Source organism: Triticum dicoccoides, chromosome 6A (genome assembly GCF_002162155.2).
Source record: "Triticum dicoccoides isolate Atlit2015 ecotype Zavitan chromosome 6A, WEW_v2.0, whole genome shotgun sequence".
Taxonomy (NCBI): Eukaryota; Viridiplantae; Streptophyta; class Magnoliopsida; order Poales; family Poaceae; genus Triticum; species Triticum dicoccoides.
In genome coordinates, this window is record NC_041390.1 from 155,535,940 (window position 1) to 155,553,462 (window position 17,523).

The 17,523-nt window shown below is 42.6% G+C and overlaps 1 protein-coding gene across 1 annotated transcript in view; it reads right to left on the reverse strand.

Annotated features, from left to right (window-relative positions):
* LOC119316383 (phosphoglycerate kinase, cytosolic-like) overlaps positions 1-4,719 on the reverse strand; it is an 8,454-nt gene extending 3,735 nt beyond the window's left edge. Inside the window, exons 1-2 of the mRNA XM_037590699.1 lie at positions 4,713-4,719; positions 4,533-4,537 (exon numbers count right to left, since the gene is read on the reverse strand). The gene's annotated coding sequence lies outside the window, so the exon portion shown is untranslated. The remainder of the gene's footprint in view (positions 1-4,532; positions 4,538-4,712) is intronic.
* Between the last annotated feature and the right edge of the window lie 12,804 nt (positions 4,720-17,523).

Sequence of the window (17,523 nt, forward strand, 5' to 3'; positions counted from 1 at the left end):
GCGATGGGCTTGGCTTTGGTTTGGATGGATGTGGCGACGCTGCCCGTGCGCTCCGGTTTTCTTTATAGAGGCCAAGGCGTAGTTCGCGATGGGAGGGAATATTCGGGGGGATTTGCGGTGGCGGTGTGCCGATGACGTGTGGGGTCGATGGGAGGTGGGACAGGGTGGCAGCGGGAGGGGGTGGGTCAATGCGGGGTGGGACAGGGTGGCAGCGGGAGGGGATGGTTTTCGTGGGGTGTTGTGTGGGTGTGGCTTGGAGGGGGGGTAAGGCTGGTCACAATGGGTAAGAATATAAGCTAGTAACTTACACATTTCCCTAGACTATGTTACTAACTTCATAGTGGGTAGAAACATCTATATAGTGTCATGTAACGATGTATTTATTAGGTTATAGACTCATTGTTTCTTGGAGTGTGTGATGTTTCGGTAACTTAGCTAGTTACCATAAGCACCTCTCTCTTCATTAAATATGTGCCACATAAGCAAAGTTGTATTGGAGTGTGTGATATTACTTCTAAGTTCCTCCCTATTGTGACCAGCCTAAGAACGGTGCGGCGCCCGTGGGTTCTGGGCCCGCGGATTGCCGACGGACGGCTTGGATTGGATGGTTTTGGAACGGAAAAAGAAATGAGGGGAAGGTTCTGGAAAGCATGGCGTGTGGAAATGCCGAGATGGGCGGCCCGTCTCCTCATTTGCTTCGACAGCCCCCGACCCGTGTCGTCCGATCGACGGGGCCTTGGGGCCGTGGTTTTGTGTGGCACATTTTTTTCTTTTTGGATTGGAAAAGTCTAAAATTCCTGCACATCATGCAAACGTTAATCATTTCTGTGTTATGTACCATTAACTTGTGATGAATGAATCTCATAGCATAACATCAATTCGGGTCAATTCAACACAAATGTTCTCTTAACATTGTGCCTTCAAAGTTGTTGGCATAGACATGCCCATGATCAGAAAAACAGAACCATCATGCAACACTTGAGCTAGTCTTAGAGATCAGACTAAGAATACTTCTTACCGTTTATTATTTCACACGTGCATATGAGTCTTCCTCTGAGCCTCGTGTTATTGCAGACTCGAGAACCATAGCAGTTATAGCATGGAACATAAACATAATTATGAACTTGGATATAAATAATATCATTTATTATTGCCTCTAGGGCATATCTCCTACACACTCTCACTTGCACTTGAGTCAATAATCTAGTTAATGCTAATGCACTTTATGTCGGGGAACGTAGTAATTTCAAAAAAAATCCTACGCACACGCAAGATCATGGTGATGCATAGCAACGAGAGGGGAGAGTGTGTCCACGTACCCTCGTAGACCGAAAGCGGAAGCGTTAGCACAACGCGGTTGATGTAGTCGTACGTCTTCACGATCCGACCGATCAAGCACCGAACGCACGGCACCTCCGAGTTCTGCAAACGTTCAACTCGATGACGTCCGTCGAACTCCGATCCAACCGAGCTTTGAGGGAGAGTTCCGGCAGCACGACGGCGTGGTGACTATGATGATGTTCTACCGACGCAGGGCTTCGCCTAAGCACTGCTACGATATGATCGAGGTGGATTATGGTGGAGGGGGCACCGCACACGGCTAAGAGATCCAAGAGATCAATTGTTGTGCCTAGGGGTGCCCCTGCCCCCGTATATAAAGGAGCAAGGGGGGAGAGCCAGCCGGCTAGGAGGAGGCGCGCCAGGGAGGAGTCCTACTCCCACCGAGAGTAGGATTCCCTCCTTTCCTAGTTGGAGTAGGAGAAGGGGGAGGAGGAGGGAGAGAGGAAGGAAAGGGGGGCACCCCCCTCCTTGTCCAATTCGGACTAGAGGGGGAGGGGGCGCGTGGCCTGCCCCGGCCGCCCCTCCTCTTCTCCAATAAGGCCCATCATGGCCCATTAAACCTCCGGGGGGTTCCGGTAACCCCCGGTACTCCGGTAAAATCCCGATTTCACCCGGAACACTTCCGATATCCAAATATAGGCTTTCAATATATAAATCTTTATGTCTCGACCATTTCGAGACTCCTCGTCACGTCCGTGATCACATCCGGGACTCCGAACTACCTTCGGTACATCAAAACACATAAACTCATAATATAACCGGCATCGAACTTTAAGCGTGCGGACCCTACGGGTTCGAGAACTATGTAGACATGACCGTGACACGTCTCCGGTCAATAACTAATAGCGGAACCTGGATGCTCATATTGGCTCCTACATATTCTACGAAGATCTTTATCGGTCAAACCGCATAACAGCATACGTTGTTCCCTTTGTCATCGGTATGTTACTTGCCCGAGATTCGATCGTCGGTATCTCAATACCTAGTTCAATCTCGTTACCAGCAAGTCTCTTTACTCATTCCGTAACACATCATCCTGCAACTAACTCATTAGTTGCAATGCTTGCAAGGCTTAAGTGATGTGTATTACGGAGTGGGCCCAGAGATACCTCTTCGACAATCGGAGTGACAAATCCTAATCTCGAAATACGCCAACCCAACAAGTACCTTCGGAGACACCTGTAGAGAACCTTTATAATCACCCAGTTACGTTGTGACGTTTGGTAGCACACAAAGTGTTCCTCCGATAAACGGGAGTTGCATAATCTCATAGTCATAGGAACATGTATAAGTCATGAAGAAAGCAATAGCAACAAACTAAACGATCAAGTGCTAAGCTAACGGAATGGGTCAAGTCAATCACATCATTCTCCTAATGATGTGACCCCGTTAATCAAATGACAACTCTTTGTCTATGGTCAGGAAACATAACCATCTTTGATCAACGAGCTAGTCAAGTAGAGGCATACTAGTGACACTCTGTTTGTCTATGCATTCACACATGTATCATGTTTCCGGTTAATACAATTCTAGCATGAATAATAAACATTTATCATGATATAAGGAAATAAATAATAACTTTATTATTGCCTCTAGGGCATATTTCCTTCAGTCTCCCACTTGCACTAGAGTCAATAAGCTAGATTACACAGTAATGATTCTAACACCCATGGAGCCTTGGTGCTGATCATGTTTTGCTCGTGGAAGAGGCTTAGTCAAAGGGTTTGCAACATTCAGATCTGTATGTATCTTGCAAATCTCGATGTCTCCCACCTGGACTTGATCCCGAATGGAGTTGAAGCGTCTCTTGATGTGCTTGGTTCTCTTGTGAAATTTGGATTCCTTTGCCAACGCAATTGCACCAGTATTGTCACAAAAGATTTTCATTGGACCCGATGCACTAGGTATGACACCTAGATCGGATATGAACTCCTTCATCCAGACTCCTTAATTTGCTACTTCTGAAGTAGCTATGTACTCCGCTTCATATGTAGATCCCGCTACCACGCTTTGTTTAGAACTGCACCAACTGACAGCTCCACCGTTTAATAAAAACACGTATCTAGTTTGCGATTTAGAATCATTCGGATCAGTGTCAAAGCTTGCATCGACGTAACCATTTACGACGAGCTCTTTATCACCTCCATAAATGAGAAACATATCCTTCGTCCTTTTCAGGTATTTCAGGATGTTCTTGACCGATGTCCAGTGATCCACTCCTGGATTACTTTGGTACCTCCCTGCTAAACTAATAGCAAGGCACACATCAAGTCTGGTACACAACATTGCATACATGATAGAGCCTATGGCTGAAGCATAGGGAACATCTTTCATTTTCTCTCTATCTTCTGCAGTGGTCGGGCATTGAGTCTTACTCAACTTCACACCTTGCAATACAGGCAAGAACCCTTTCTTTGCTTGACCCATTTTGAACTTCTTCAAAACTTTGTCAAGGTATGTGCTTTGTGAAAGTCCAATTAAGTGTCTCGATCTATCTCTATAGATCTTGATGCCTAATATATAAGCAGCTTCACCGAGGTCTTTCATTGAAAAACTCTTATTCAAATATCCGTTTATGCTCCAGAAATTCTATATCATTTCCAATCAACAATATGTCATCCATATATAATATTAGAAATGCTACAAAGCTCCCACTCACTTTCTTGTAAATATAGGCTTCTCCAAAAGTCTGTATAAAACCATATGCTTTGATCACACTATCAAAACGTTTATTCCAACTCCGAGAGGCTTGCACCAGTCCATAAAATGGATCGCTGGAGCTTGCACACTTTGTTAGCTCCCTTTGGATCGACAAAACCTTCTGGTTGCATCATATACAACTCTTCTTTCAGAAATCCATTCAGGAATGCAGTTTTGACATCCATTTGCCAAATTTCATAATCATAAAATGCGACAATTGCTAACATGATTCGGACAGACTTAACCATCGCTACGGGTGAGAAGGTCTCATCATAGTCAATCCCTTGAACTTGTCGAAAACCTTTTGCAACAAGTCGAGCTTTATAGACAGTAACATTACCATCAGCGTCAGTCTTCTTCTTGAAGATCCATTTATTCTCGATGGCGTGTCGATCAACGGGCAAGTCAACCAAAGTCCACACTTTGTTCTCATACATGGATCCCATCTCAGATTTCATGGCATCAAGCCATTTTGCGGAATCTGGGCTCACCATCGCTTCTTCATAGTTCATAGGTTCGTCATGGTCTAGCAACATAACCTCTAGAACAGGATTACCGTACCACTCTGGTGCGGATCTTACTCTGGTTGACCTACGAGGTTCAGTAACAACTTGATCTGAAGTTTCATGATCATCATCATTAACTTTCTCACTAATTGGTGTAGACGTCACAGGAACCGGTTTCTGTGATGAACTACTTTCCAATAAGGGAGCAGGTACTGTTACCTCATCAAGTTCTACTTTGCTCCCACTCACTTCTTTCAAGAGAAACTCCTTCTCTAAAAAGGATCCATTCTTAGCAACGAATGTCTTGCCCTCAGATCTGTGATAGATGGTGTACCCAACAGTCTCCTTTGGGTATCCTATGAAGACACATTTCTCCGATTTGGGTTCGAGCTTATCAGGTTGAAGCTTTTTCACATAAGCATCGCAGCCCCAAACTTTAAAAAACGACAACTTTGGTTTCTTGCCAAACCATAGTTCATAAGGCATCGTCTCAACGGATTTTGATGGTGCCCTATTTAACGTGAATGCGGCCGTCTCTAAAGCATATCCCCAAAATGATAGAGGTAAATCAGTAAGAGACATCATAGATCGCACCATATCAAGTAAAGTACGATTACGATGTTCGGACACACCATTACGCTGTGGTGTTCCGGGTGGCGTGAGTTGCGAAACTATTCTGCATTGTTTCAAATGTAGACCAAACTCACAACTCAAATATTCTCCTCCACGATCAGATCGTAGAAACTTTATTTTCTTGTTACGATGATTTTCAACTTCACTCTGAAATTCTTTGAACTTTTCAAATGTTACAGACTTATGTTTCATTAAGTAGATATACCCATATTTGCTTAAATCATCTGTGAAGGTGAGAAAATAACGATACCCGCCACGAGCCTCAATATTCATTGGACCACATACATCAGTATGTATGATTTCCAACAAATTAGTTGCTCGCTCCATAGTTCCAGAGAACGGCGTTTTAGTCATCTTGCCCATGAGGCATGGTTCGCAAGTACCAAGTGATTCATAATCAAGTGATTCCAAAAGTCCATCAGTATGGAGTTTCTTCATGCGCTTTATACCAATATGACCTAAACGGCAGTGCCACAAATAAGTTGCACTATCATTATCAACTCTGCATCTTTTGACTTCAACATTATGAATATGTGTATCACTACTATCGAGATTCATCAAAAATAGACCACTCTTCAAGGGTGCATGACCATAAAAGATATTACTCATATAAATAGAACAACCATTATTCTCAGATTTAAATGAATAACCGTCTCACATTAAACAAGATCCAGATATAATGTTCATGCCCAACGCTGGCACCAAATAACAATTATTTAGGTCTAAAACTAATCCCGAAGGTATATGTAGAGGTAGCGTGCCAACAGCGATCACATCAACTTTGGAACCATTTCCCACGCGCATCGTCACCTCATCCTTAGCTAGTGTTCGCTTAATCCGTAGTCCATGTTTCGAGTTGCAAATATTAGCAACAGAACCAGTATCAAATACCCAGGTGCTACTGCAAGCTCTGGTAAGGTACACATCAATAACATGCATATCACATATACCTTTGTTCACCTTGCCATCCTTCTTATCCGCCAAATACTTGGGGCAGTTCCGCTCCAGTGACCAGTATGTTTACAGTAGAAGCACTCAGTCTCAGGCTTAGGTCCAGACTTGGGTTTCTTCTCCTGAGCAGCAACTTGTTTGTTATTCTTCTTGAAGTTCCCCTTCTTCTTCCCTTTGCCCTTTTTCTTGAAACTGGCGGTCTTATTGACCATCAACACTTGATGCTCCTTTTTGATTTCTACCTCCGCAGCCTTTAGCATTGCGAAGAGCTCAGGAATTGACTTATTCATCCCTTGCAGATTATAGTTCATCACGAAGCTCTTGTAGCTTGGTGGCAGTGATTGAAGAACTCTGTCAATGACACTATCAACAGGAAGATTAACTCCCAGTTGAGTCAAGTGATTATGATACCCAGACATTTTGAGTATATGCTCACTGACAGAACTATTCTCCTCCATCTTGCAGCTATAGAACTTATTGGAGACTTCATATCTCTCAATCCGGGCATTTGCTTGAAATATTAACTTCAACTCCTGGAACATCTTATATGCTTCTTGACATTCAGAACGTCATTGAAGTCTCGGTTCTAAGCCGTAAAGCATGGCACACTGAACTATCGAGTAGTCATCAGCTTTGCTCTGCCAGGTGTTCATAACATCCGGTGTTGCTCCTGCAGCAGGTTTGGCACTTAGCGGTGCTTTCAGGACGTAATTCTTTTGTGCAGCAATGAGGATAATCCTCAGGTTACGGACCCAGTCCGTGTAATTGCTACCATCATCTTTCAACTTTGCTTTCTCAAGGAACACATTAAAATTCAACGGAACAACAACATGAGCCATCTATCTACAACAAACATCGACATGCAAAATACTACTCCCTCCGTCCGGAAATACTTGTCGGAGAAGTGCATAAAAATGAATGTATCTAGAACTAAAATACATCTACATACATCCATTCCTCCGACGAGTATTTCCGGACGGAGGGAGTATCAGGTACTAAGTTCATGATAAATTTAAGTTCAATTAATCATATTACTTAAGAACTCCCACTTAGATAGACATCCCTCTAATCATTGAAGTGATCACGTGATCCAAATCTACTAAACCATAACCGATCATCATGTGAAATGGAGTAGTTTTCAATGGTGAACATCACTCTGTTGATCATATCTACTATATGATTCATGCTCGACCTTTCGGTCTCAGTGTTCCGAGGCCATATCTGCATATGCTAGGCTCGTCAAGTTTAACCCGAGTATTCCGCATGTGCAAAACTGGCTTGCACCCGTTGTATGTGAACATAGAGCTTATCACACCCGATCATCACATGGTGTCTCGGCACCAAGAACAGTAGCAATGGTGCATACTCAGGGAGAACACTTTTATCTTGAAATTTAGTGAGAGATCGTATAATGCTACCGTCAATCAAAGCAAAATAAGATGCATAAAAGATAAACATCACATGCAATCAATATAAGTGATATGATATGGCCATCATCATCTTGTGCTTGTGATCTCCATCTCCAAAGCACCGTCATGATCACCATCGTCACCGGCGCGACACCTTGATCTCCATCATAGCATCGTTGTCGTCTTGCCAACTTTTGCTTCTACGACTATCGCTACCGCTTAGTGATAAAGTAAAGCAATTACAGGGCGATTGCATTGCATACAATAAAGCGACAACCATATGGCTTCTGCCAGTTGCCGATAACTCGGTTACAAGACATGATCATCTCATACAATAAAATATAGCATCATGTCTTGACCATATCACATCACAACATGCCCCGCAAAAACAAGTTAGACGTCCTCTACTTTGTTGTTCCAAGTTTTACGTGGCTGCTATGGGCTGAGCAAGAACCGTTCTTACCTACGCATCAAAACCACAACGATAGTTCGTCAAGTTAGTGCTGTTTTAACCTTCTCAAGGACCGGGCGTAGCCACACTCAGTTCAACTAAAGTTGGAGAAACTGACACCCGTCAGCCACATGTGTGCAAAGCACGTCGGTAGAACCAGTCTCGCGTAAGCGTATGCGTAATGTCGGTCCGGGCGGCTTCATCCAACAATACTGTCGAACCAAAGTATGACATGTTGGTAAGCAGTATGACTTGTATCGCCCACAACTCACTTGTGTTCTACTCGTGCATATAACATCAATGCATAAAACCTGGCTCGGATGCCACTGTTGGGGAACGTAGTAATTTCAAAAATATTCCTACGCACACGCAAGATCATGGTGATGCATAACAACGGGAGGGGAGAGTGTGTCCATGTACCCTCGTAGACCGAAAGCGTAAGCGTTAGCACAACGCGGTTGATGTAGTCGTACGTCTTCACGATCCGACCGATCAAGCACCAAACGCATGGCACCTCCGAGTTCTGCACACGTTCAACTCGATGACGTTCCTCAAACGCCAATCCAGCCGAACTTTGAGGGAGAGTTCCGTCAGCATGGGGTGTGGTGACGATGACGATGTTCTACCGACACAGGGCTTCGCCTAAGCACTGCTACAATATGACCGAGGTGGATTATGGTGGAGGGGGGCACCGCACACGGTCAGGAGATCCAAGAGATCAATTGTTGTGTCTAGGGGTGCCTCCTGCCCCCGTATATAAAGGAGCAAGGGGGGAGAGCCGGCCGGCTAGGAGGAGGCGTGCCAGGGAAGAGTCCTACTCTCACCGGGAGTAGGATTCCCTCCTTTCCTAGTTGGAGTAGGAGAAGGGGGAAGGAGGAGGGAGAGAGGAAGGAAAGGGGGGCGCCCCCTCCTTGTCCAATTCGGACTAGAGGGGGAGGGGGCGCGTGGCCTGCCCTGGCCGCCCCTCCTCTTCTCCACTAAGGCCCATCATCGCCCATTAAACCTCTGGGGGGTTCCGGTAACCCCCGGTACTCTGGTAAAATCCCAATTTCACCCGGAACACTTCTGATAACCAAATATAGGCTTCCAATATATCAATCTTTATGTCTCAACCATTTCGAGACTCCTCGTCATGTCCGTGATCACATCCGGGACTCCTAACTACCTTCAGTACATCAAAACACATAAACTCATAATATAACCGTCATCAAACTTTAAGCGTGCGGACCCTACGGGTTCGAGAACTATGTAGACATGACCGAGACACGTCTCCAATCAATAACCAATAGCGGAACCTGGATGCTCATATTGGCTCCTACATATTCTACAAAGATCTTTATCGGTCAATCTGCATAACAACATACGTTGTTCCCTTTGTCATCGGTATGTTACTTGCCCGAGATTCGATCGCCGGTATCTCAATACCTAGTTCAATCTTGTTACCGGCAAGTCTCTTTACTCATTCCGTAACACATCATCCCGCAACTAACTCATTAGTTGCAATGCTTGCAAGGCTTAAGTGATGTGTATTACCGAGTGGGCCAGAGATACCTCTCCGACAATCAGAGTGACAAATCCTAATCTCGAAATACGCCAACCCAACAAGTACCTTTGGAGACACCTGTAGAGCACCTTTATAATCACCCAGTTACATTGTGACGTTCGGTAGCACACAAAGTGTTCCTCTAGTAAACGGGAGTTGCATAATCTCATAGTCATAGGAACATGTATAAGTCATGAAGAAAGCAATAGCAACAAACAAAACGATCAAGTGCTAAGCTAACAGAATGGGTGAAGTCAATCACACCATTCTCCTAATGATGTTACCCCATTAATCAAATGACAACTCTTTGTCTATGGTCAGGAAACATAACCATCTTTGGTCAACGAGCTAGTCAAGTAGAGGCATACTAGTGACACTCTGTTTGTCTATGCATTCACACATGTATGATGTTTCCGGTTAATACAATTCTAGCATGAATAGTAAATATTTATCATGATATAAGGAAATAAACAATAACTTTATTATTGCCTCAAGGGAATATTTCCTTCACTTTACACCTATGGCATACTGGTGTAAAAAATGCTTCGCATGTGGTATAGTCTGATGTCCATCGAATCTGACAACTTCGGCTCCGTGTGTATCTCTGCATATCCTCGCGTTTTCACGCTTTCACAAAATTCATATTTTGTGCGGACTTGGCTTTGTATATATGTGAATCATTGGTCGAAACCTGATTCCTCAGACTGAGTTATGGAGCAACTATCTGCAATAGTGTCCCATTGACCAAAGCCTTCTTGCAACCATACTAAGTTCATGAATGAACTATATGATTCAACATCTTTGTCTTTGTCGCTTCTAAGCGGCAACATACTTCGCCTTTGTTATAGAATTCGCCACAGTAACTGGTTTGGAACAATTTCCAACTAACTGGACCACCATATTGTGTGTTACACAAAACCCCGAATTTAAATCAAAAATTGCATGGAGAAATGATGAAGTTTGTATCGATGAAACCTTTTACAACGAACTCTTCATGATCTCCACTTGCGAGAAAACATGTCATCAGTGCTACTTTAGTACTCAATGATCCTTTTTCACTGTTGTCCCATGATCAGTACTTTTGATCACTTTGGTATCTATACTCGCAACAGCTTGGGAGTATTGGACATATCTAGTTGTTTTACATACCATAGAATACATGATTAATCCAAACACATGAGTGTTTGGAATCTCCATCATGTATTTTTCTCATCAGTGTTTTGGGACACTGATTCTTGCAAAAACTCTTTCCATGTGACTTCGGCAAGAATCACTCCTTGTCGTTCTTAGTGCTAAACGGTTTTAGAATCTTGTCAATATGTATTTTTTGCTCAGCCCTATTAGGTAAATCTATCTCCATAGATCATTATGCCTAATATCAAGGCTATTTAGCCCAAGCACTTCATCAAAAAACTATTTTCAAATGAAGTCCTAATTCGTGTCAAGAAATTTATTTCCAATTAACAATGTGTCAAGCACACAAGGTTTTCAGAAATATTATTATGCTCCCACTTACTTTCTTGAAACCACAAGCATCTTCGTTACCCATTGATGAAGTCAAACCCCTTTGACCATTCCATCAAAAATGAAGATTCCAACTCCATTTTGCTCTCTTCTATCCATTGCTGGAACTCTGAAGCCAGCATACTTACTAGCATCCTCTGGACCGACAAAATAGTTTGGATTGTATCACATACAAGTCCTAGGTTGTATTTCCATTTCATGGAAATTCTTTTGTCATCCATGTTTCATATCTCATGTTTTGAAATATGTATTAATTGCTAGTTTAACCCGAACCGACTTTAAGCATTGCTATGGTGAGACAATCTCATTGTACTCAACTCCTTGAACTTGTTATTGCAACAAGTCGAGCTTAATAGATAAAACATTTTTATCCATATCAATTTATAGTCCCATTACAATCTGTTAGACTCCAAGTCTTTCGGAGGGTTTATCAAGATTTAAATCTTGAATCATTTATGGAAACTATCTCAGATTATATTGGCATTTAGCCAATTCCGGAGTCAGGGCCCATCAATGCTTCCTTGTGTATCATAGGTATATTGTTGTCTAACAACATTATCTCATTTGCGCACCTTAGAGGTTTGCACGAGCTTTGCCTACGTTGTTCAGCTGCAAGTTCGACCGAAGTCCATACATCTCATGTAGAGGCTTCCGTATCAGTCACAGTAGGAAACTCTGGAATCACTTCCAAGGTTCCTTTCCTTTGACCTGATGGCGAAGATACTTGTTATCTCGTCGAGTTGCATTGTCCTCCCACTTACCCTTTTGCAAGAACTATTCTCTTTGAAAGCATGTTGTTTTGTGGCAAAAAACCTTTGCCTCGGTATAGTGGTGGGGTATACCCAATGACTTCAGATAACTTACAAAGTAGCACTTGTCTGATTTGGAATAGGTTTGTAACCTTTTACGTAAGCCCCATATTCCAAATGATAAGAAAAGATATAACATGGTTGGGCGTACCATACCATGCCGTCATTTCAACAGACCTGATGGAGCTCTTTTCAGGGTAAAAGTCGCAGTCTCTAAAGCGTTACTCTTTAAAAGTGATAATGGCAAATTTATTTATGTCATCTTTGATCTTACCATGTCATAAATGGTTTGATTACATCTTCACAGAAATTCCACTTATATGGTGTTCTAGGAGTTGTAAGTTATGAAACTCTTTTCACAACTCATCAGCACATTTGCTAAACTTGTAACTCAAATATTCCTTTCTGCAATAAAATTGCAGAAACATAATTTTCTTGTTACAATAACTTCTACTTCATTTTGAAAACCTTTAGAATGATTTCAAAAGATCCAGACTTACGTCTCATCAAGTAAATATCCATATATCTACTTGAGTCATTTCTGAAGATAGATAAATCCACTACTGACATCAATTATCGGACTACACACATCAAATGTATGATCACCAATAAGTTTGTTGTTCGTTCCTTACGGCCTGTGAACGGTATTTCAGTCACTGCACTATTCGGAGGAAAGTTGCAAGTGTCAGATGATTCAAAATCAAACGACTTCAAAATCCATCATAATGGAATTTTTCCATGTGGGTTTCTCCAATGTGACCAAATGCAGTGCCACGCATGTGTGGTATTCTCATACTCTTGCGACATTTAGCGTCAATGTTATGGATGTATCATTTTACCATCAATATTCATAACATACATCCCATCTTAGATGGAAGCATGGCCCTTCATGTTATTCATAATATTGAACATCAATTGTTCTTTTATGAACAACCCTTTTGCAATAAACATTGTGCAATGGGGCTAGAGTGTATGAAACTCTAAAATGAATTATGAAAGTAAAGACAGAGGTAATATATTAATATAATTATTAATAACATACATCTCATTCATAATGAAAGTATGGCCCTTACGTTTATTCATAATATTGAACATCAAAAGTTCTATTATGAACAACTTTCTTGCAAGACACCTTACACAAAGGGCTAGAGTGTGTAAAACTCTATACTGACGTATGAAAATAAATACATAGGGAATACACCGATGGAAGGGATAGTAACTTTTACTATGATCCCATCGCGTATCAAAACCTCATTCATGGCTAGTCTTTCAGTCGGTAGTAGTTCTTGCATGGATTCGCAACAGAATGCAATCGAGCGGGTATCTTTGTGATCAAATCACAATACCCAAGTATTAGTGATTAACAAGTTTAATCATAATTCCCAAGAACTATTTCTTCTGACCAGCCTTCTATACATCAATAACTCATATGACATTCATACATATGAGTTGGATATTCCAGTCTTCACTCCTTTTACCTTTACACTTCTAACAGTTTAACTTTTAGTATTTCTCCTACTCGCAAAAGAAGCACCCAACTTAAGAGTGGTGTTAGCCCTGGACTTCCTAGGCATGTAAGTCATACTAACACCCTTTGGACACTTCCTTTCTCTTTAAGTTGTTGTTTTATTCACCTTTCATCATATTACAGGTGTTCTTCTGGATCCCTCTCTTATCAGTCTAGTGCATAGTAAACACTTTACTAATAATTTGCAAACAAACTTTGCTTTGGATATTTCATATCTTTTAGCCTTTGTTTGTATCTGAAAATTAATTTTTAGTTCCATGAATATCACATAACTATCCCAAAACTTTCGAAGTTCAGGTTTCATGGAAGCAAACATATTGCACTTGACCGTAACGGAATTCTAGCTTTTGGACCGAAGGACGAGAGTCTCATCATCCATAGCATTTAGTGGGAGTATACGGAAAGCATGCGATGGGACAAAGCCCTTCTCGACACTCTTAAGGACAATCCTCACATTACATTACCAAACGTAAAGTTTTTAACCAGATATTTAACAGCTATTCAATTTTAACAGGGAAGGTGGAAACGCGAGCCATTATTCTACAACTATTTTGCAAGAAACACTTAGACAATGTTCATAATTAATTGCACTAAGAATTAAACTTGTCAATTCAACAGTGGGCTCCCACTCAAATCAATATCTCTCAAAATTGATTATGAGTGATACAAGACCCACATTTCGATTCCACGCCATTGATGTGGACATCACTGATGATGAGAATTTCAATTGGTAGGCAAACTTGCCGATCACATCTCCATGTGACTCTTGTTCATCTTTCGATGGGTGTGTTCCGAGCTCAGGATGATCCTACCTGAACGTCAAAGATAAGCAAGTGATCTTGCTGCGAGGTCTGACCTCACCCACCTCATTCCTCTTGATTTGTTCGTACCCATGTGGACATGGCGCACCCCAAAAAGATACGAATTACAGACGGTGCTACACTTGGGTGAACACTAACTACTTTGATATTTTGGAGTGAGAGAACACCCTAATAAAAAGCGACTACTGCGCAATCAAGAAGGGTGCATCAAGAGGGATAAACATCTTAGGAAATTCATAATAGCATGATATGGTATAGCCCCTTATGACGAAGAAGTCTTTCATTTCTTCATCTTAGGCATTCGCGTCGGTGTTCACCTTCACAAAGATTGCCACCACCTTATCGATGCACCAGATAATATTGCTATCTCTATAGCTAATAAAATAAGTGCATTACTTAAGGTTGACACGCAGGTCATTAAAGTGACAATCATATGGCTCCAACCATCATGCCGAATCATGACACGCAGGTCATGTTAATCAAATTACATCATATAGTCATCTCTTACATAATCGAATTAGTATGAGCATTGCTATACCACATCACATGCACATCCTGCAAAACCAAGTTAGATGCCTCTATTGGTTTATGCAAAATGTTATTTTACATGGCTTCTAAGGTTTTGACTTAAACCACAGCTACCAACGTTCATCATCAACTATGATAGTTCATGTCACTAGATTAACTTTGCAGGGTGTATGAAGCACGAGATAATAAAATCTCAAACCCCATACTAAACTTCGTCATACGCATGACCCCCGTGCAGATCAGATATGCATTACCCTTTTGTCTGCGAAATTTCATCTTTCTTTCTAACTATGGTGGATTTCAACGAACTGTTAGCACTTCGTTGATCAATCAGGATCGCGGATTGCCAGAACATAAGAATCCACCATGCCGTTATCAAGATCAGAAATATGCAAATTCCAGGGAAGTAACAAGAACATCGGGTAACAGATTTCACCAGCTACCCGCACAAATAATTTTCTGTAATAGAACTCATCTACTACAAATTATATTGTGCAACACCCATACATCTCTATGTATTCTAAATCGAAACCTGCATCTACGCATAGCACGGCTCATGATGCCACTGTAGGGTAACGCGGCAGAAAACAAAAAAAATCGACTTACGCACCAGACCAGGACCACTATGGAGACTGCATACAAGGTTTGATCTTTTCGTTGCCAACTAGTAGCGCTCGAAAGTAGAGTCGATGACGATCGGCGGTGCAGATCCCCGCAGCTAGGATTTACAACCTCACAACCGCGAGGATGTATACCCTCATCTGCCCCTCGGACAGCCCTCCGGGAGGCGGTCATACAGTCCCCTGGACGGTGTCGCGGACATCCCTTCAGGAGGACCTTCAAAACTCGGACGGTCACACGGACAACCCTTCCGGTGGCACTCTCAAACTAAGACCGAAACTACGATCTCTCTATAGAGTTGCACACATACGGTGTCATCTATCCAGCAGGGCTTCGCCGTCCAGAACTAGTTCCCACCGGAACCCAAACAACCTTTCGGCTCTACGAAACTATTTCGCGGGGAGGGAGAGAGAAGCCGAATCATTGCAATGGCACTTGTATGTGAGAAAGAGCGTGTCTTTAGGCAGCCCCTCCACCCTTATTTATAGGCCAAGCCCAAGGGTGGTTTCTCCAAGAAGCCAGGGGGATAATACCAAAAGGCCCTCAAGGTGGCTTCTCCAAGAAGCCAAGCAAAAAGCACTTTCACTATTCATGACAACATTTTTCAGCGTCCGTTCGACTGAAAATATTTATGTGGGCTCAGAACATTTCCAGTACCCACTAAAATAATTTTCAACACGTTACAAAACAATTTCGGTTTAGTGATTTTCATCTGCGAAAAGGAAACAAGAATGTGTTTTCACTATTCATGAAGACAATTTTTCACGTCCATTAAATCTGAAAATATTTCTGTGGGTCTTAGAATAATTCCAGTACCCACTAAAATGATTTTGGATTCGTTATGAAACAATTTCAGATTAGTGAATTTCATCTGTGAAAAACAACCAAAGCGGTACCGGCAGCTCCGAAATATTTTCGGTTTTTATCCCGAAAAATTCCCATAAGTTTCCAGAATAATTCTGGCACCCTCCAAAAATTATCAGGCGTGTCCCGAAACCAATTTGACTTACTGGTATATCCCAAAACAACTTTTCGGTTTTATGAAACTATTTCGTTATTCTCTCTCTGGAACTCTTCCATTGTCTCCGAAACTTTTTCGGCAAATTTCTCTCACACTCCCTGTCTAGTATTCAACAGATAGATGACCCTTAAGCGTGTGACCCTATAGGTTCGGTGAAGCATAGACATGACCGGAACACTTTCTGATCAATGATCAACAACGGAGCCGTGGACACTCATATTGACCCCTATACCCATACAAACGAATATTGGAGTGAACCTCTAGTTGCCGCGCGGCAATTCCTGTTGCTTCGTGATATGTTACAAATACCCGAAGTGAGACATGTTGGCATCCCCGTTGAGGGAGTCCTGGATTAGGGGGTTTCCGGACAGCCGGACTATCTCTATTGGCCGGACTGTTGGACTATGAAGATACAAGATTGAAGACTTCGTCTCGTGTCCGGATGGGATTCTACTTGGCGTGGAAGGCAAGCTAGGCGGTACGGATATGGATATCTCCTCCTTTGTAACCGACCTTGTGTAAGCCTAACCCTCTCTGGTGTCTATTTAAACCGAAGGGTTTTAGTCCATAGGACAACAACCATAACATACAATCATACCATAGGCTAGCTTCTAGGGTTTAGCCTCTCCGATCTCGTGGTAGATCTACTCTTGTACTACCCATATCATCAATATCAATCAAGCAGGACGTAGGGTTTTACCTCCATCAAGAGGGCCCGAACCTGGGTAAAACATTGTGTCCCCTGCCTCCTGTTACCATCCGGCCTAGATGCACAGTTCGGGACCCCATACCCGAGATCCGCCGGTTTTGACACCGACATTGATGCTTTCATTGAGAGTTCCTCTGGATCGTCGCCGTTAGGCTTGATGGCTCCTACTATCATCGATAGCGATGCGGTCGAGGGCGAGATTTTTCTCCCCGGACAGATCTTCGTTTTCGGCGGCTTTGCACTGCGGGCTAATTCGCTTGGCCATCTGGAGCAAATTGAAAGCTACGCCCCTGGCCGTCAGGTCAGATTTGGAAGTTTGAACTACATGGCCGACACCCGCGGAGACTTGATCTTCGACGGATTCGAGCCACAGCCGGGCGCGCCGCACTGTCACGACGGGTATGACCTAGCTCTGCCGTCGAACAGTA